Below are 20,532 nucleotides of genomic sequence, written 5' to 3' on the forward strand. Positions count from 1 at the left end.
TTAATGCATTGGTTTAAAAACTTTAATTGAGAGAAACAAGGTTAAGATTTTCTCATTTGTATATATTCATTCATTTCACCTGAGCTAATTGAAAGTTTATTTTGACACTGAAGGCAAACTTTAAAGTAGCAAATAAATACTCCAGAAAGAAAATAAAATGAGATTTTAAAAAATCTATTTATGCGTCTTTATATGCAGAACTGCATGATGTTCTCTTTAGATTTGGTTTACTACATTGTGGCTTGTTCAATAAATCATGATGAAGCAATTTTTAAATTTAACATGATGCAAGGAAGCAGGAGAGTGAAAGCTTTGTTGTAATCAGAAATTAGGCTTATATAAGAAAACCTTATTCGGTCAGACTACAAAAACACTTCACAGTTGTATTACATAACACACCCTATCAATTCTCTTAGTTGATAGACTAGTCCAATGTTTCTCAACCTGAGCAATCTGGAGATGTGTAGACTTGCTGTCTGGGGAATTCTGCCAATTGAAGTCCACTATATTCAGGGTGTTCAGATTTTTAAAAAAACCACTGGATTGAAGCAGGAAATGCTCTGGGACAATGTTACTCCAGTCTTCCACTAGTAAATAAAGCTAATGACTATTATACTCCAAGAAGGGACAAAATCAAGCCTAATAGTGTAAAAGTTTGTGTTTCCTATAGCCTACCAAACCAATTGATCATGGTGAACTTTGAACCAGGCATAATCTCTCATCTCATTGCCTTTTAGATAACATGATTATTACTAAGAAATCAAGCTATATCCAATAAGATTTCCTATTGAGTCCATTGCCTCATTTGCCATATTTATTATCATCATTCTAGCCATTGTCTTTCCACTGCAGGATGAAGGCTTCTTCCACCTGTTACCAACCAATTTACCATATTATCTTCAGAGAAAGCTATGAAACCAGAGAGAGTTGCTAGCATCTTCCTTTTGATTTAAAGGAAGGGAGTCAGACGGCTTGTTATTTCAAGGAGTAGAGGAATTTTGTGGAGAGGATTTGAATCAGACCATGGGCACATTTGAAATGACAAATAATGAGCATGGATTGGCTCCCACTGGCTAGCTCACGATGAGGAACGATTGGCTGAAGAAGCTTCATCTTTACAAGCTTGCAGACAATGTCACTTTGGATACTTCTTCCCCCCCTGCAGGTGGAGAGGGGGGAATGCAATTTTGATTTAAAGATTTTCAGAAAAATGTATGGTGGTGTATCATAAGTTATGAATTATAAATTCTAATTCAAACCAATCATTTAAAAAGTACCGTAACCGTTTTCAGATACACAGCCTTAGACATATAAGAACTACCCTATGCAAGTATGAGTATCTGGATTTTAGAATATAAATTAAAATAATTCTGTGAGTTCTCACACATCCATAGACAAAGATAATATGATTGCAGATCTAACCATTGTGGAGACAAAAGTCAAGGGATACAAAAGCATTTGAATGTTAACTCTATAAACAGAGCTTACTCTTAAACATTGCTGTCACTGGAATGCTTTATTTATTTGATTTTATTTCTATAGCTGCCCATTTCAACAGATAACTCTGGGTGGTGTACATCATTATTATGGCTTACTCTACTAATGCCTTCAATATAAACTACATATCAACTTGCCTAATTAGCTCTACTCTTGCTTACCTGCTGAAGACTTCCGCAACCAAAAGTAGAAGGGAACTGAATATTAGCTCACCAACATACAGCATCATTGTTTTCAGTTTTGCAAATTCTAGGACAGCCTGATAAGATACTTATTTCTGGAAAAATTTTCACAGCTTTAAACTGGCAGAGTTAAATGTCCCATCAGAAGTAAGTAACAGAAGTAATTTGGGTACAGCAAATACAAAATCAGTTCCTCGTCACTGCCAAAAAATGCTCCATTCCAGAACCTACTTCTTAACACTATTTTGTTCTAAGAGATTTTATATTTCTCCTGGATTTTTTAAAAAACAAATTAAATACTTTAGGGGAATGGAAGATTGTATCCAATTGCTACCTGTTTACAGAAAACTTTGATTCTGCAAGAACATCCAAGAATAAAAGGTGGGATTGAATTGCACTCATTTCTTCACTGAATCCTACATGCCGAATGCCATGGGTGTCAAACTCATGGCGCCACGTTGCCATCACGTGATGTATCATGACTTTTTTCCCCTTCACAGACTAGGGTGAGTGTGGCTCACAGGCCGCCAGTTTGATACCTCTGCAAAGACCATCAGCATTGACCAAAAACATTATCAGTCATTGCAAATGACAGCTTCGCTTGCAACAGCTTACATTTCTGCAAAAATACCATTAACATCAACTTCTTCCTACCCCAGATCCTGGGGATGGACTTGATAGTGGATAAAAATGCCAAATCAAGGCTAAACATCTGGTTGGCAATCAACTATAATAATAGTAATTTATTCAACTTGTATGCTGCCCAACTCCATTGACTCTGAGCAGATGTATGCATATTTTAACACCTGTATTTTGCTTTAACCACAAATGAGGGGGGGGGAGCAAAAACTCAGTAAGTAACATATTTTAAAATGTCTGAGAATGAAAGCAATACAGAGTGGGTGAGGGAATGACAATCTCAATCAGCTACAAATACGAAATGAATTCATTGCATGAATAACTTCTGGGCATAATTAAAATTTAAGGGACAGAGGGAGAAAATGCATGGATATCATTAACTACCAGAACTTCTAGTATAGCACGTACATTATTAAGTCCCAAACTGAATCCTAAAAGTGTTCTCCCCCTTCTCCCCAGCTTCCTGATTGTGGAGCTTTAATTTGGTTTATTCAATGAGACCAACTCCCTTGTAAATATGTGGAGAACCATTATCTGAGCTCCCAGCAACATCCCAGCTTGGCCTACAGCAATTTTGCTTTAAGGACAAGGAAAGAAAAGAGGCTCTTTATCCAAGCAGCAGCTTAGAAGACAGGTTGCCCTGGGCTTAGGTGAAAGCTGCCAAGTGGTATCTAGAACTGTAGCTGAAAATTACTTCAAATAAAAACAAAAACAGCTGATTTTTTTTAAAAAAAGAACTGTGTTAGAGCTTTGTGGGGAAGTGCATGGAAAATAAAGAGGTGATAAAATAAGATAGAATACGTGTTGGAATCTATTCAATATTTTTCATGATCTAGAAACAAAACCTAGGAAGAATGCCCAGGAAACATTTAAAAGAAAGAAGACAGTGTTCCAAACGAATAGCATGCAACATAAAAAGATCATCTGGGATCCAAAAGGTCTGGCAAAAACAGTCTTTTGCTAGCAAAAAAAAGTGGCTCTAGGAGGAAAAAATGAAGCGAACAAGTGAGCTTCCAGCTAATACAATATTTTTTGATCCCTCCGTGCCTTTATATTTTTTTACCTTCACCTATTTCTTTCTCCCCGTTTTTTTCCCATAAAAATCCTGTAGCAGTGAATGAGTAGTAAGGGAAAAGCTGAAGCCTATAAAAATGCTTTCCATTGTTTTGTTCATATCTGGTGGAAAGAAGAGCACCCAGAGGTGGTGTACTTTGGGAGAAGCGGGGAGAGAGAGAAAGAGAGAGACTATATCTTCCTTGCAAATGAAAGCCTGAGCTATTGCTGCAAACAAAACAACACTTTTTATTTAGTCTGAATTCCTGCCTTCCCAAGAGTTTCTTGAATAAGAAATGTAGAAATGATAATTTGAGTGCACAGATGGGTGATACACCATTTTGAAAATTGGTGATTATAAGCAAGCCCATTAAATTTGATACATGCATCAATCTATCTGAACTAAATCGATATGTAATGTCTTTTTTTGAGCACTTATGGAGCAGTACTGCAAAAACGTTAGGTGCTATCAGAATAAAAATCACTTCTTGTACTGTATAATCAATTACCTGTAAATAAATAATATCCTTCTGCTACTATTCAAATAACTTGTGAGCACAGAAAATAAACCATTGCTACCATTGTCAAGATGAGTAGGAAGTCATCTTATTTGCTAGATAGAATAAGAAATCAGAGCAGAAATCAAATAAAGAAATAAGTAGCTTATGTATTGGGTTTGATGCATTCTTATCTCTTGTGAATAAACTCTGCTTTGGAACATGCTGATAAAAAGCATGTGGGATTGCATTTTTAGAATGGAAGTCTAAATATGTTTGCTTAGACATTCATCGTAGTATTATCACTGGGACTTATTCCCTAGTAAGCGTGTTTAGGATTACATCTTGGTAGAATAATAACATGGAGCCCTACTTAACAGTAAATCCAGCTGAATTCAATTGGTTTTCCTTTGAGGTGGGTGAGTCCTCAGGTTGCATGGGTACATGAGTGTTATTTTTCATCAGACACTAAAAATGTGAAAAGTAATATGTTAGTTATCAGTGCACCTTATATTGAAAGATGCCATAGGAAGAAAATTAATAAGCTATTATGTTAGATGTTCAACTTGTATTGGTTCACAGTTCTAACTGTTCCTGGCCTCTACCATACTGGCTGGAGTTTATGAGCCTAGCAACCCAAACATCTGGAGTGTTGGGTTGCTTATTGCTGGCCATCAGCAGTTGCAACATTTGGATAGTGTTTTGCTGCTTGTGTATTATATTGCAATCTGTCTTTAGCTTTTACAGATTCCTTGTTGGGTCTGCTGGCGAATGATTTCAATTGTGGTTTATTACCGATCATCTATGCTATATGTGGTTTGATTCAGAGGTGGGTTGCTGTCGGCATTACAGATGGTTTAGTGTGCACGCAATTTTGTGCATGCGCTCTCGCTTCACTCATGTGCCAGATGCGCACTCTGTACGCATGTACAGTTGCCCATAAGTAGGTCTGTGCATGCACAGAAAATTTAAAAAATGAAACAATAACATGCCATGCTAACCGGGGAACCGGTTTGGAGGCATGGCAGGCCTGGGTCGCTGCCGGTTCCAGTGATCCAGGCTGGCAAACTACCAGTTCACCAAACCAGTCTGAACCAGTAGGAACCCACCTCTGGTTTGATTACTCTTTAATATCCTCCTTTTATTTGAGAACAATATTTTTGTATATTGGTCTATAACAATAATGTTTGTTAGTAAATTTACATCTCACCTTCATTTTGGATAACCTAAGGTGGAGTATTTAATGCCCCCTTTTCCTATTTTCGCCACAACAGTAATCCTATGAGGTGGGTTGGGTTGAGAGTGATTAGTTCAAAGTCATTCAAGCAGCTTTTATTTCTGAGAGGACTACAACTTACAGTCTCCTAGTCCAGCACTTAATTCCTCTTCTATTTGAATATTTCAGTTTTTTTACATTAAACTGAATAACCATCAGCAGCGGAGAAATTCATGTATCTTCACATCATCTGTCTGAATTCTACTTATCCCTTTAGGAACCACTTCAATACATTCTTCCCTGTATTATTACTAGGTATACATAATACACACACAACTGAAAATGTTGAAAATAGAAATAGGTAAATAGTCCATGCAGCAAGTAAACTTTTGCCTGGAAAAAGCTCTTTCACGACATTTCAAAAAAGGATAGCTGGATTTGTTCATGGTCAAATTGCTACAGTTTATTGAGTTACTAATTCTCTCTTTGCCATTCTCTACTTTCTAAATTTCTTCAAACTATGTCTGGCTTTTAGTATCCTCAAAGCAAATTCAGGCATGTTTGAGTTCTCAAAATCTGCTTCACAATGAAGAGCCGAGGTGGCGCAGTGGTTAGGGTGCAGTACTGCAGGCCACTTTAGCTGACTGTTATCTGCAGTTCAGCGGTTCAAATCTCACCGGCTCAAGGTTGACTCAGCCTTCCATCCTTCCGAGGTTGGTGAAATGAGGACCCAGACTGTGGGGGCGATATGCTGACTCTGTAAACCGCTTAGAGAGGGCTGAAAGCGGTATATAAGTCTAACTGCTATTGCTATTGCTAATATTCACAGTACTGCAAAATTCAGTAAATAACTATGGGGAAAATGTGTACAGGTAGTCCTTGACTTACAACTACAATTGAGCCCAAAATTTATGTTGCTGAGCAAGACAGTTGTTAAGTGAATTCTGCCCTATGTTTCAACCTTTCCTGCTATAGTTGTTAAGTGAATCAGTGGAGTTGTTAAGTTAGTAACAAGGTTGTTAAGTGAATCTGGCTTCCCCATTAATTTTGCTTGTCAGAAGACCGCATGTAAAAAGTGATCCTATAACCCCAGGACACTGCAACCGTCTTAAATATGAGCCAGTTGCCAATCACAGATAATATTCTTACACCAGGGGGATTAAAAAAAAAACCCATGCCTACTGCAAAATCAGCATTTAAAGCATAAGCTACTATGGTATGCAACCTAATAAAGCTCGTGCTATTTTTAGACTCGTGCTGCAGTGTCACTCAACATTTGGTTCAAATACAGACTCATTTATACTACAATATAAACTTTTACATCATTAGAACACTTTGTTTCAATTGTTGGCCCAAAATATCCCAGAAACTTTGTTGTCTTTTACGAGAGCAAATTATACATGGTCTATTCATCATTTATCACCATGGCAAAGCGCAAATAAAAGGATTGGGGGATTTGGTGCAGGCAGATTGGAGGAGTATATATTTTTATGGTGAACTACAAAGATAAATAAAATTAAAGCATTGAGGGTTAGACTTGTATTGTATGTTGGGAACATTTGTGTGGCTATTCTGATCCATCAATAGATATATAGTTTTAGAAATAACAATTGGAGCAGTAGATTTATGAATTGCCTTTTGGTCAATCATTGATTGGCATGGGGAAGGACCAGAGGTGGGTTGCTCCCGGTTCGGGCGAACCAGTAGTACCAGTGCCAGGAAGCTCTGCCCACCCGCCCGGATGTTTCTGCCCCTGCACAAAAGCATTGCACATGAGTGCACACAGGAGCGTGCCTGAACCGGTAGTAGAAAAATTGGCAACCCACCTCTGGGAAAGACATCATTTTAGAAAAGTATCATGGTCATTGAAGGCTAGATATACAACTCCCCATGGCTAATATTTTATCTTTATTGCCAGAAAGTAACATTTCCCACCATTTTCTTTTCCGTATGAAACTTTGGGGGATAAGCAGGCGTTTCTTCTTTCCCCATGCTTCCCCAAGCATAACATGAACACTGATAGTTGCTTGTTTGTTTGTTCACTAAAAAAAAAAGGTGAATTACTTTACAATGTGGAAAGTGCACCTGCCAATTACATTTCATGCAGCAACTCGCAGCAGGAGTGCTGCTGTGGGTAGTTGAGAAAACCCATATCACACAGCAACAGACCAAAGGAAAGTTCTCCGTTACAAGAAATGCACTTGCTTCCCCCCACCCTCCCCAAGGACAGTGTTTCTTCTGACAAAAAAGATTGACAGGGAGGAAATTCTCTTAAAGAAGACTGCTCATGTCCTAGGAATAGAAATTAGCAGTATATAGTTTTAAAAAATTGTAATGTTTCCTATGCTCATTTATGGACCTCAAAATATCTGTCCATGAAACTCTTGGGGACCCAAGTTAAAAAAAATACTTGAACTAAAGCAAGTTGAACCCCTCCCACTCCATTCCTTGGAAGGAGGACTTTGAATCAGTCTGCCTTTGAGGATTTTTATCAAGATTTCCAAACTGGTTTGCCACTGCTTGCTTCCTAGGGTTGAGAGAGAGTGACAAGGCTAAAGTCACCCAGTGGCAGAGGTGGGTTCCTACCAGTTTGCACCTATTCGGTAGAACCAGTTTGTCAAATCTACCGAATCGGTTAGAAGAGGTTCCACCAGTGGACCTAGAAAGCAGGCCACACCTACGGAAGAGGTTCCCAAATTTTTTGAAACCCACCACTGGTCCTTGGATATGATTATTCTACACTGTCATGCTCATATTTATAAAACTCAGTGCCTCTGAGAAAAGTAAGGATGACTACTGCGTTTGTGGTGCAATCAGAACATTGCATGTGTTGAAGTTGTTTTAACGCAAACCAAAGATGCCTTTTAAAAAACAAATTTACATCATATTCTTATGCACGCCAGTGCTGTGTGTGAGGTAATTTAAGGTGGTTCTGACAAGTGTCGTCGGCATCTTCATATCCGGTCACATGGGCAGCAAGCCACTCCCATCCGATCACATGGGTGGCAAGCCACTCCCACAAAGGAGGCCACACCCACAGAGTAGGTTCGAACAATTTTTGAAACCCACCACTGCCCAGGGGCTTTGTGTTCAAGGAAGAACTAGAATTCACAGTCTCCTGGTTTCTAGCCAGAAGTTGAAACTGTTGCTTCTCTCTCTTTCTAGCCTACTTAACATTCACTGTTAAAATATGAGGGATATTTAGTCTTACTGATGATAAAATTCAGCAGGTAATTGCTCGCCTCTCCATTATAGGTACCTTTTTAGTCATGCAGAAATATATCCGTGGAATAATGCCTGGTGGCACATCCTTTGTTAATGTGCCAAATTTCTACATGTTGCCAAGACCTCCCAGCTATATCTAAACAGGCTTCAAGGGGATCCATTTAATTCTGAAGCTGCAGAATCTAAAATCGATTTAAATTATTGTTCCCTTTGCTTCAGTTCCCTATTTCAAGCTCTTATGTATGCATGTGGAAACTCCCAACAAAATAGCAAATATCCAGGTACAAAAACACCTGTATGATAGAGTGGTAGGTATGAATTATTCACATCCCTAATTGATTTTTTAAAAAAACTTTTTTTTTTACCTCTAATCTCTCTTCCTCCAAGAAAGTTTGTGGGGTTTTTTTAATGCAGTTTTTTTTTTACCATAGCTTAGTATAGAGAAATGTAAACACAATTAGCACTCCGTGCCTTAATTATATAATTATATAACAAATCTCAAGGCTTGCTGCTAATATTCTCTGGCACCCTACTGACACTGTTACAGGTTATTGCTAAAGGTTTCAGACACACTGGTGAAAATCTACACAATTCTGATGGAAAATACAGCTGCAAAACTAGATAATAGCAGGGATGTTATTTCTACTGTGTGCAATTCTACCATTTTCAATGTGGCTTAAATAATTATTTTATAATTGTGCTGCTACAATGGATGCTGCCAAGGGTTTATTTTTATTTTTCCTCTAAACAGCCAGGGAATATCATGCCAATAAGTTGGAAAGGGGCACAACATGGTAGGCAGAGAAGTGGTGATAAATGGGGATACCAAATAGTACGATAAAAGTAAGGCACTCACTATAGAAGTTATATTTAATTAAGTGCATTTATCCCTGCTAAATCCAATATGGACTTTAGCCATTTCATAAAATCCAGTAAAAATGAAATCTATAGATTGTACCAAGCTTCCATCCTAAAAGCAGGCAACCACGTTTATATATCTGTTGTTCTGTATAAGATCACAAATAGGATCTGTGTGTCTGTCTGTCCATCCAGTGGATAGCAAAACAAACAAACAAAAATATTTAATTCTGAAGAGGCTTTAGACTGAATCCTTTTTGATGTTTGTTCAGAATACTTTCCAGGTAGTCTAAGATTGCTCTCTGGAACCTAGAAAAATATGTAAAGCAAATAAAGAAATGTTATCTAATACAATAAATTAATAAAATATCTGTATAGAAATATTTACAGATTTATTATATCCTAATATTTTAAAATACAAAACCGGGCCAGAATACTGTTCATATTCTTTGTCAGTTCAGCATGTTCGGTAGATTCGTTTAGTTGGCCTATGATGACAGCAAAGTGACATGTGGGAACCTTTGGAAGAGATGGGAATACCTAATATGCTTTAATCCTTTTCTTAACATAAAATCACCAACCTCAGAAGGTGTAATCAAAATTCTGAGAGCTAATTACATACAATAGTCCATGAAGGAAAGAGCATCCTTTCAATGAAGTTCTGCTCTCTCATCTGAGGTTGATAATAAATTGTGAAGGAGAGGAAATGTTATTTGAAAATATCCCAAATCAGTGGTGGGTTCCGGATCCCATTGCCCTGATACGGTGCAACAGGGCTGGGTGCCCACCACATGAACGCATGCAGCGTGCATGCGTACTTACCGCCCGCAATGCTCCGCGACACTCCAGCTGCTCAGCGGAGCATCGTGCAGGCGCCGTGTGCTCCGTGCACCTGAGTGGAAGCCCTGAAAACTTCAAATACCAGTTAAGGCGCGCGGGCGGATGGGTGGGCCCTCCGGAGCACTGTACCGGAACGGTACCTGGTGCTCCCGGGAGGCACCAGTATGCGCATACTGGGGTGTATTGGTCGTAACCCACTACTGTCCCAAACAAACCTTCACACAGGGGATGTCAGACATGTTTTGAATGTTTTCTCAGTGACCTTCAATTTTTAGCCCCTCATCAAAATAAAATCACACTTAATGCAACTGAAATCAGAATTCAATAGTGATTATTGAAATGTAATCTTACAAGTAACCATGAGCCCCACATTGCCAGTTGATACATTCAACATTCTCAACAATGTAAATAAAATCATATGAAATGAGAATATGAAAATTAGTATCAAGGCCTTAGGAACTATATTTCATTTGGATAATTTATGCTTGCTTATGTTTTGTAAGCCCATTTACACTCATATAATCTTTCTACGGTACTTTAATTGTTTTATGTTTAGGCTGCTAAGGAGATAATATGAATTCTTTTTCTATAGTTTGCATATCTTTTCTTTTTCCTTCTTTTTTTGCTCCTGGATATTCTGAATTGAAGATGCAGGAGAATGAATCTGTTCTGTACGCAAAGCGCATGATAGATTAAGGCTGTAAAATGCAGGTGACCATTAGAGGGAGGGACAGAAAACCCTCTTGCTGCTATTGGTGGTCATTTAGAAAACCCTCTTGCTGCTATTGGTGATCATTTAGATGTTGCAGTCCAGATGTGGTGCTCTTACATATGATCAAATAGTGTTTATTGAATGTTCCTATTTTCCAGCTGTGATAGATCCCATAGGCACTGGGATCCTGGCTGGAGCTTTCTTTGACATGTTTCTAAGGGCAGAAAGTATTTGTGTTTGCACGTCTTCATATATATCTCTTGTTGCAAGCTGTACCAGTTCTTTACTATTTCTTCCTTTAACTTGGCACTTTGAACACATATGCAATTATAATATGCACCACTCAATGTTGGCAGAGGAACTATAGGATCTGTAGTCCATTAGGAATATAATCTAACGGTTGGGTTGGCAATATATAAATCATGTAACAATGCTGTACCTGTTTCTTTAAATCCTGCTGTAAATGTGATTGGTTGCTGTTTCCTCAATCGGCCATAAGATGGAGCCAGAATCACTGTTAGATGCTAATCTGCTCTGAAAGTTTGGAAGCTGGTTATTAGAAGTGCCGTATCATGATCAACATCAGCTATTGTAAGTTTTGCAACTGCTAGCAAACTTTGTGTACCGGGCTGTTTGTATGATTATGGACTATGTTGTTTGGATTATCCCTTAACTGAAAGACGTTGGTGTCTTAACTGTGTATGACTTGGACTGTGATACCTCTATTTCCACAAAAGTAAAAGCCTATTTAAACTGCAGTGTCTCTGTATGCTGGTTTGTGTGTTCTCCAATACCACTCTCACAACACTTCTCTGAACGCACTCGCTCTCCCAGCGAGGAGCTTACCTAACATTGCCTTTGAAAGCCACCAGAGATTGGCTTTTTATGGACCATTGCTAATGTGATCTTGATTTTATATAAATAAATAAAACTATTGGGAGGTAATTATAGACAAGATACCAGTTTATTCCAACTGCAATAAAGATGAACTATCTAAGCATGAGAAAACACAAGAAGAAACACTGATGAGTACAGATGAATAGTTAAAAGATAATTGTGTTAGACAGGAGAGATTCATCATTTCTACTATATCTTCTTAATCTAGGAAAAATAATTGGGACCTTCAGATGTTGACTTGCAACTCCCAGCATCCCTTGCCACTAGCCATGCCAGTGGAGGCTCTTGGAAATTGTGGTTCAGCAGCATTTCAAGAGTCACAATTTGCCACCTGCATTCTATTTTCTCATAGCTTTTTTTAAATTTCCACCCACTGGAAAGTCAGCACCTGTGTGCAACCTGATTCTGACTGGCTTAATGATCAATAGCACTTTATCATATATAGTAAATTACCTATGTTGTACAACCAGCTTGCAAGAAAATGAAAGTCATGTAATTTTCATAAGAGTATGCCTTTTCTCAGTAATCCCACATTACATATGTATTTCATTTAAAATGTGGGCGCTCCAATGTGGAGGGTTACAAAGAATGAACTAGAAAAGTAATCACATTCCATCTCAGGAGACCTGGTGGTATGTGGTTAGAATGTAGTATTACAGGCAAACTCTGCTCATAGTCTGGAGTTCAATCCTGACTGGCTCTAGGTCGACTCACTCTTCCATCCTTCTGGGGTCAGTAAAATGACGACCTAGATTGTTGGGGGCAATATACTGATTCAGTAAAATGGCTTAAAGAGTGCTGTAAAGCAATATGAAGCAATAAATAAGTTTTTAAGTGCTATTGCTATCTCTTGACTTCAGTCTTAACATGGTCCATGAAATCTCACCAGAAAATGATACTCATATTCTCCAATTCTCTGGAGGTGTTTCTGTGGAGTACAGAGAAAGGAAGGAAGGAAGGAAGGAAGGAAGGAAGGAAGGAAGGAAGGAAGGAAGGAAGGAAGGAAGGAAGGAAGGAAGGAAGGAAGGAAGACAGAAAGAAAGATGCTTTGCCTGTGTTGTTTCTTTCTTTGTGGGCATATTTTGTTCCTTATGGATCATTAATGAAATAGCATGCTTAATAGTGTGTTAAATTGCCCCAAACAAGCAAATTCTTGATTATCCTAGGCTGCCTTGGTCAAGCTTAGAGTAATAAAATATTTCATAGATATGTGTAATCAGAACCCATATATAATATACAACACTGCCCTTTATTTGAACAAATTGTACAACTGAGAACTGCATATGTGTATCTGATTGGAGTAAACTGTAGGGATGATACAAATATATGATTTCCATTCCTTTTATTTCAGTCTTTTACTTTATTTTATAACACATGACACTAGCATTGTTTTGTGTTTTGTATTTCATTATAGTCTAATAGCTAATCAATAAAGTATCAATATTATAAGCGTACTGGCATCATTAAGCCATTGTTTTGTGAAACTTTACACATGGCATCTCTCCCCCCCCCCCATTAAACATTATAGTAAGGTGCAAGCTTTAAGATTTTGTTATAATGGCATATTTGATATTAATAACAAGATGTCTATAAAAAGAAAAACTTCAGAAAGCCCACAAAAAATAAAGCTGGATTTAGCCCCTGTCAATTTTGTTTTCGTTCATCTTTGGTTTATCTACATTTTCCAGCCCATTGGAAATCCCTGGCAAGAAGCAGAAATGATGTTTCAGGGCCAGTGAGAAAGAGGCATTTCAAATCTTCTTGCAGAAATCCCTCTGGCTGACAAAGGTGCTTAACAACATGTAGCCACAAAGCTATCTTGCAGGGAGATCAGAAAATATATGGTCTCCGCTCTCCTGATTTTCCCAATATAACACAACACACTGAAAACAACAGATCGGCTGTAAATCATAGGAATGGGTACATTTGGTTGTCTTTCCACTTAGTTGTAGTCTCGGGGGATGGGGGATTGCTGTAAAAATAATATGAGCCATTGAATTCATATAATATCCTTTGCCATTGACAATGCAACCAGGCCTTTCCCCAGGAACTGAAATAAGCATGAGGATTAAGAATATATATTTGTATTTATTCATTTCAAAAGCACACCTGTGAGGTGGAGAGAAAAAGGCAGCATGACCTAGAAATGACATGAATTATGTATTAAATATTATGTCTGAAAAATACATTTTTACAGGTCACATAGATGAAACTTTTAAAAGTAGAACTTTAGTTTTCACTGTTTTTGTTCACTATCAGACTTCTTTTATTATCACATTTTTAGGTATAGTCTTCTTATAGAAACTCTATTAGAAAAAAAGTATTCCTAATTTCTATGCTCTAAACGTAGCAAAATAAATTTCTTCTAAATGTCCATACAATGGTGCTATTTGTTCAGTGTTCTTACAAAATCAAAAGAATAAAATCTTGGGTGAAATACCAAACGAAGGGTTATATTTAGGCATTGGTGAAGAAGTGCTTCCCTCACTTCCAGAATCTGATCTTCCACTGACTTTGAGTCTCCATGAGCATCTTAACAGGATTGATGTTTGGTTTACTTTTATTTTATCCACAATTACTGCCTATGAATGCCAAAATGTTGAACAGTTGCCTGGATAACTTGAAGTAGTAGTTCAGATTACAGTCTTGGGACAGAATGAATTAGAATCAGCATCCTTTATAAGAGGGAAAAGTAAATCACCAATGCCATTTGTGTCTTGGAACCTCAACAGCATCAGGACTTCACCAAGACAAGACAACAAATTTATATTACAGAATTTACCTCCTTGAAAAAAAAGAAAGAAAAACAATCAAAGCTTCTGTCCACACAATGTAATGGAAGGTCTCCACAGACCCCCTCCCCCAACATTATTGTAAAGCCATTTAGTCACACACTTAGCCAAGTGAATGGTTCTTGCCTAATGCTTATCCTATTGACTGACTAAATCCACACAACCCATACAATTCTATGAGAAACTTACAATATTACTTCACCATTTGAGACCCAAGAAATACACTTAATACAAGGGCTAAGGTGCAGACATTATCCCATCTTGGAGCAAGGCACAACTACAGATCACACCATAGCCTCAATGCGTTAAAACTGTTGAATGGATGTAACACTGAATTGGATTTGTACAGTGAATACCTTTGCCGACAGGCTCAAACCACAATTACCACTTGTGAATTGCTTCTACCCTGGCCTTCCGAAAGGGTATTAAAACTTGGTTTTACTGGTTGGTTTGGGATCCCAAGGATTGGAGATGTTGGAGATGGTTGACTGCTGGAAATGATTGACAGGGTAAAAAGACTTCATTCCCATGTAGTCCATCTCCTTGGTTGTATGTAGGTTGCTGTTGTTGTTGTTTTTTGCAGTGTTAAAAACTTAATTGTTTTTCTATTTATCTTTTTAGGCCCAGAGTTGCCTTATTGAGAAAGTGAATAGTATATACATTTAATAAATAAATACTTTTTTTTTTTAAAAAAAAACCCTCCTCTTATGCAACAATTTCTGCATGGCAGAACAAAGTCTCGAAGTCAACAATGATTTTGTGGCCTCAAGAAAAAGGCCTGGAGACAGCCAGCAGTTGCCGTGTGAAGGATCAGGCCAGCACATCTCATCAACAATAGAAGGAAGAAGACAATGGTTGTCTTATGGGGGCAGCAGGGCCAATAGAAGTGGCAGAATGCATAAGAGGGGGTGATTGGCAGGTGGGGGAAGTTGAAGAGGCTTATCTTTCTAAGACTTAGGGAGGGAACAAGCCAAGAAAAAAGAAATAGAATACAAGGAATTTGTTGCTGTTGCATAAGCTTTCAGTGAACATACAGACAAGAGAATGATAAATCATAAATCATAAAATATAGTCATAAATCATAAGATACCAATAGGAGAATGTAATAGAAAAATGAGAAGAATAATAGCAATCCAGCCCTACTACATGGCTTGGATTAAGACAGGTCCTCTCCTAACAGCCACATGGGATTCAGTTAATAACTAAAAGTGCCCCTGGCAGTCTCACTTTATAACTGCATTGATTAGCGATGGAAATTCTACTCCCAAGTACCATATCGCTGTTAACAGAGGAATATGTGTAAGATTGATTTGTAATCATCTATTGCATTCAATTTCACTTGAAACCTGCGTCTGCACCTTGTTTCACTCTTTCCATTCACTTCATCCCAGTTTAAACTTTACATCCGGTTAGCAAGTAAGGTGAGTTTACTCTACATCAGGGATGTCCAAACTTGGGAACTTTAAGACTTGTGGACTTCAACTCCCAGCTGGCTGGGGAATTCTGCGAGTTGAAGTCCATCAGTCTTAAAGTTCCCAAGTTTGGACACCCCTGCTCTACATCATTTTACTCCATCCTTCTAACAAAGGGTGCTGTATTTCACAAAAAAAAAACACCACATTATGACTTTTAATAAAATGTGGGAATTTGAAAGAGTTATATTCCCATTTATTTTTGGCTACTAAAGATTAGCCCAGCTCTCCTCCTGTAACATCCAGAATGTTGTTAGCCTTCAAACATTTTAGAAAGTCTGTTTTGGAGATATAGAAGCAATCTGCCATGGCTTTCTTTGGAATGAAATGAAGCAATCCAAAAAAAATGATTTCTGCCTCAGCACTCATGAGTGAATTGAGTCCACTTATATTTGATTCAATACTTTTGCAGTTACAAACATCTGATAAAGATACATACCCAGTAGTGGGTTTCCTTTTTTTTTTTTTTTAGTACCGGTTCGCTCATGTGCTCACTCGTGCTTGCGCACGACACCTTCTGCGCATGTGCAGAAGCATCCAGGCGGGTGGGCAGAGCCTCCCGCTGATACTACTACTGGTTCGCTTGATCCGGGCCGAACCGGGAGCAACCTACCTCTGTACATACCCCTCCCAAGAAAATTCAGGAAATTTAAGTACAAAATTCTGCATGTTGGAGGAAGTCAGAAGCCCTAACCATTGTTATAGATATTTAAGAATGTCCACCAGCAAACTTGATACATTGTAAATGCAAAAATATGTTACATGAATAGGTCATGACCTAATCAGCCATCCCTCCTTTTTATAATTTTTTTAAATGTTCCCATGTGGATGCCACATAGATGGAAAGCTGAAAAACAAACTGTACGATCTATTTTACCATATTCAATAAGATCACCTTTTAAAAAAAGAAACAAACCCAATCTAGATTGGAATCACAGCATGTGTATAATAGATAATAACCCTTTCCCTCTGCTTCAATGAAAACTGTTCCCTATAATTGCAATGTTATGTGTTACTTTATGTCCTTAAGCCTGCTTTTGTATTTATCCTTTCCCCCTCCCCTTCTGTTCAATCTTGTCTGATTCTCAGAGACTGTATGACTAAGTCCCTGTAGTTTTATTGGTAGGATTTTTTTCAGAAGTGGTTGCTGTTGCCTCTTTCCTCAAACTGGGAGAAAATGATTGTTCTAAGGTCTAAGGTTCTAAGCTTTGGTTTTGTGTCTAAGGCAGAACTAGAACTTCCAATCTCCTGGTTTCTGGGCCGTGGTGATAGAATGGTTAGAATGCAGTATTGGTGGCTAACTCTGCCCACAACCAGCAGTTTGATCCTGACTGGCTCAAGGTTGCCTCAGCCTTCCATCCTTCCGAGGTTGGCAAAAGGAGGACCCAGATTGTTGGGGAAAATATACTGACTCTGTAAACCACTTAGAGAGGGCTATAAAGTACTGTGAAGTGGTATATAAGTCTAAGCACTATTCTATTTCTAGCCTGATGCCCAAGCAATAGCAATCAATAGCAATAGTTAGACTTATATACCGCTTCATAGGGCTTTCAGCCCTCTCTAAGCGGTTTACAGAGTCAGCATATTGCCCCCAACAACAATCCAGGTCCTCATTTTACCCACCTCGGAAGGATGGAAGGCTGAGTCAACCTTGAGCCGGTGAGATTTGAACAGCCGAACTGCAGAACTGCAGTCAGCTGAAGTAGCCTGCAGTGCTGAATTTAACCACTGCGCCACCTCGGCACAATACTAAACTAGCTCTTGTTTATTCTCTAGCATTTTTTAAAAAAGGGTTTGCATTACCAGTATGCACTGTCATTTTTTATCTTTCAATTATGTCACAACTTCCCGCAGGAAAAAAAAAAACGGATGTGAAAAGTGGCTTTTTACAATTTTGGAAGGCAATAAAAATAAATATGTGTATTTTTATTACCTGGTCATATTGTCTGGCCTTTCTTTCTAGCCATGGATTATTGCAAGGCTACGTATAAGGTATATTTCCCTTCTAGTATATTTTAGAAGCAGGAGAAATGGAAAACATCTTCAAGCTTTCTTGGCATTAGCTCTTTTTTTTTTTCCCAAGCAGCAACCAGGTGCAGGCAATCCCGACCAGCTGCTCTTTATGCTAGGCACACAAGAGAATCAAGAAGCCGATCTCAAAATTTTTCAAGTAATCAAGCACAACAAGATATGTGTGCCTTCTTGAAAAGATGACACCACGGTGATTTTTTTAACAACAACAACACAAAAGCCTCAGAACAGATCATACCAGCAGAGGGAAAGGAGAAAGAAAGGGCTACAGATGAGAAAACGTACATGTGGGCCAAGTGAATACTTTTGGATAAAAGGAGGGTGTTTCAATGCAGCTTTGCAGATTCTCCAAACATTGGTCTCTCTCTTTTCTTTTTTCTTTTTGCAGATAAATGTTGGGCTTCGTTCACATGGATGTATTGCAGGAGGAAGGTGTCTTCTTCACTGCAATTTGAATCACTGTTTGTCACTTTGAAAACTTTGACTGCTCTGGCATCAGTGTGGGTTGATTGCTTGGGTTCCTTTTCCAAGATCTTATTACACAAAGAGGATAATATATCTTGCCAATGAAGGGGCTATGATGCTTGAATGCTTCTAGTTAAACTATGAAAGGAAAGCAAATAGCAATGCATGATATTTGCCACTTGCCGGCTTCCCGTAAAACTGTCCTCATGATGGTTTAATCTCCCATTGGCCTGTCAGAGCACCTTAGCTACATAACAACTTTAGTTCCACGATAGCTGATTTTCCTCCTTTCTTCTAAAACCAAGCGATACTGAGGCATGCGGTAACCTTTCCACCGCTCTCTGAGTGTTTGTTACAATCCAATGTTTCCCCCTATTACAGACCTGTCAAATTCCTCTTCCTTCTCTGCAGATTGCATGTCCCTTGGGTTTTCCAAGACATTCAGCTTTTGACAAAATAATAAATAGGACCAGGACTGATGTAAAAGCAAAAACAGTTCTGTAATATGATGCCAGCTGAAAAACGGAGGTGTATCCTCAGCCCCAAAACAATACTCTTCCCATTTGGATTATCACTCAGACTGATGCAGAAGTACAGCAGATATTTGAATATTGTTTTAGTATATTTGTCAAGGCTGGCGTCTATTAAGTCGTCATCCATCAAAGATTGAATAAACAAGAGAATCCAGCATGTCTGTTGTTGAGAACAAGAAAACAGATCTTTGCAGGTAATCTCTACTTTACAAGAGAAAAGGGGAAGCCAAAAAGTTAAAGATGTGGTATGAATAATATAGAAGTTACACAGAACGGTGGACACAATCTTGTGATTCTTTCTTACCTGCAGGGTTTGGCCTTCATCATGAACCTCTTGACTTTAACTCCCTTACAGAAATCCCAGGGGAGAATTTCTTTGAGACATCATCTTTTCTTTAGAGGAATTCCTGAAAGATATTTCCTTTTTCTTTGTATAATTAGAATTATAGGAGGGCTATTACTGACCACGTGGCTCTTCCTTCTCCCACTTGTTTATTTCCTTGATTATATATGCTGTCTCTCAACATGGTTTATTGTTCCAAATAAGATAGAAGTTACTAACGCCGTGGCTTATAATCAGGAGTAAATGCAGCCTGAAATCTACTCTACCCCACCAAGAGCCCTTACATACTGTGCAGTCGCAGAAGATCAGGGTAAACACCTCTGTGAGGTTGATGGTGATCATATGTTGTGCTACTTTTCAATCCTTCATTGCTTTGGGGATTTAAAATGCTTGAATGTATCTGAAAACTAGCAATACAAGGAAACATTAAGCCAGACACCTGTGGCCCTTTTCTAGCACTCTGTCCTTCTGTTTCCTAAGGAGAATCGGGAGTACATGAAGAACTGTGATGAATTCCCACCCATTCATCTCTGCCTCCCATTGCATTGCCACTTCTAAAGAAACAGCATGGCGCATAAAAAAAATAAGATGGAGTTTTTTATTTTTCTGAGTAGGGAAAGGTACATAAAATGTGTCAATCTACAGTGGATGCTCAGTATTCACACTGCTAGTTATTGTTCTTCTCCTGCATCAGTTCTGAGCCATGATAAAAGGAGGGATACAAATAGGATGTTCATGTACTGTACATCTGCGCACTCTGGTGCTTTCATTATGGGAAGTGTTCTTGGTATCTTTGCTGCCATGCTTTTCTAGCCAACATCATTCACTATTTCTGTCTCGAAATCTGGGTTCTGAAGAAAGTCAGGAAGCAAGTTTTCCCTTCGTTGAGGCTAATGGCATCATTCACTTCCCAGGGTAGCCATACACAAATACAGACTGTGTTTTTTGTTCCCATGCCAATGTAGTTGTGTTACCTGAATCCATATCTGCAAAAAGATGAATAATATATGTAGAGTTAAGTTATCATCAACCGGAGCTGCAATCACCCCCCCTCTTTGTAACTATATTATCGGTCTCTTTTTTCTCTCTTCCAGATGGTGCAATTACAAAAAAAAAAAGTTTTTAAATTATGCCTTACAGAGATGCTGAGAAGCACTGCTAATAACAGGCATATTTCAAGTGAATACTGACCTCTTTTTCTTCCCCATCAAGCTAATGCATCCAAAGTGCTGCCAGTATTTTGTATAAATTACCTGCTCAGTAAGAACTTAAACTGGAGC

At 38.4% G+C, this 20,532-nt stretch overlaps 1 protein-coding gene across 1 annotated transcript in view; it reads right to left on the reverse strand.

The window, feature by feature from the left end:
* Window positions 1-19,869: 19,869 nt before the first annotated feature.
* Window positions 19,870-20,532, reverse strand: part of PRELID2 (PRELI domain containing 2) — an 81,100-nt gene continuing 80,437 nt past the window's right edge. The window contains exon 7 of the mRNA XM_087709592.1: window positions 19,870-20,238. The gene's annotated coding sequence lies outside the window, so the exon portion shown is untranslated. The remainder of the gene's footprint in view (window positions 20,239-20,532) is intronic.

This window comes from Thamnophis sirtalis, unplaced genomic scaffold, assembly GCF_051295495.1.
Source record: "Thamnophis sirtalis isolate CommonGarterSnake01/CBP01778 unplaced genomic scaffold, rThaSir2_p1.2 scaffold_3, whole genome shotgun sequence".
NCBI classification, from domain to species: Eukaryota; Metazoa; Chordata; class Lepidosauria; order Squamata; family Natricidae; genus Thamnophis; species Thamnophis sirtalis.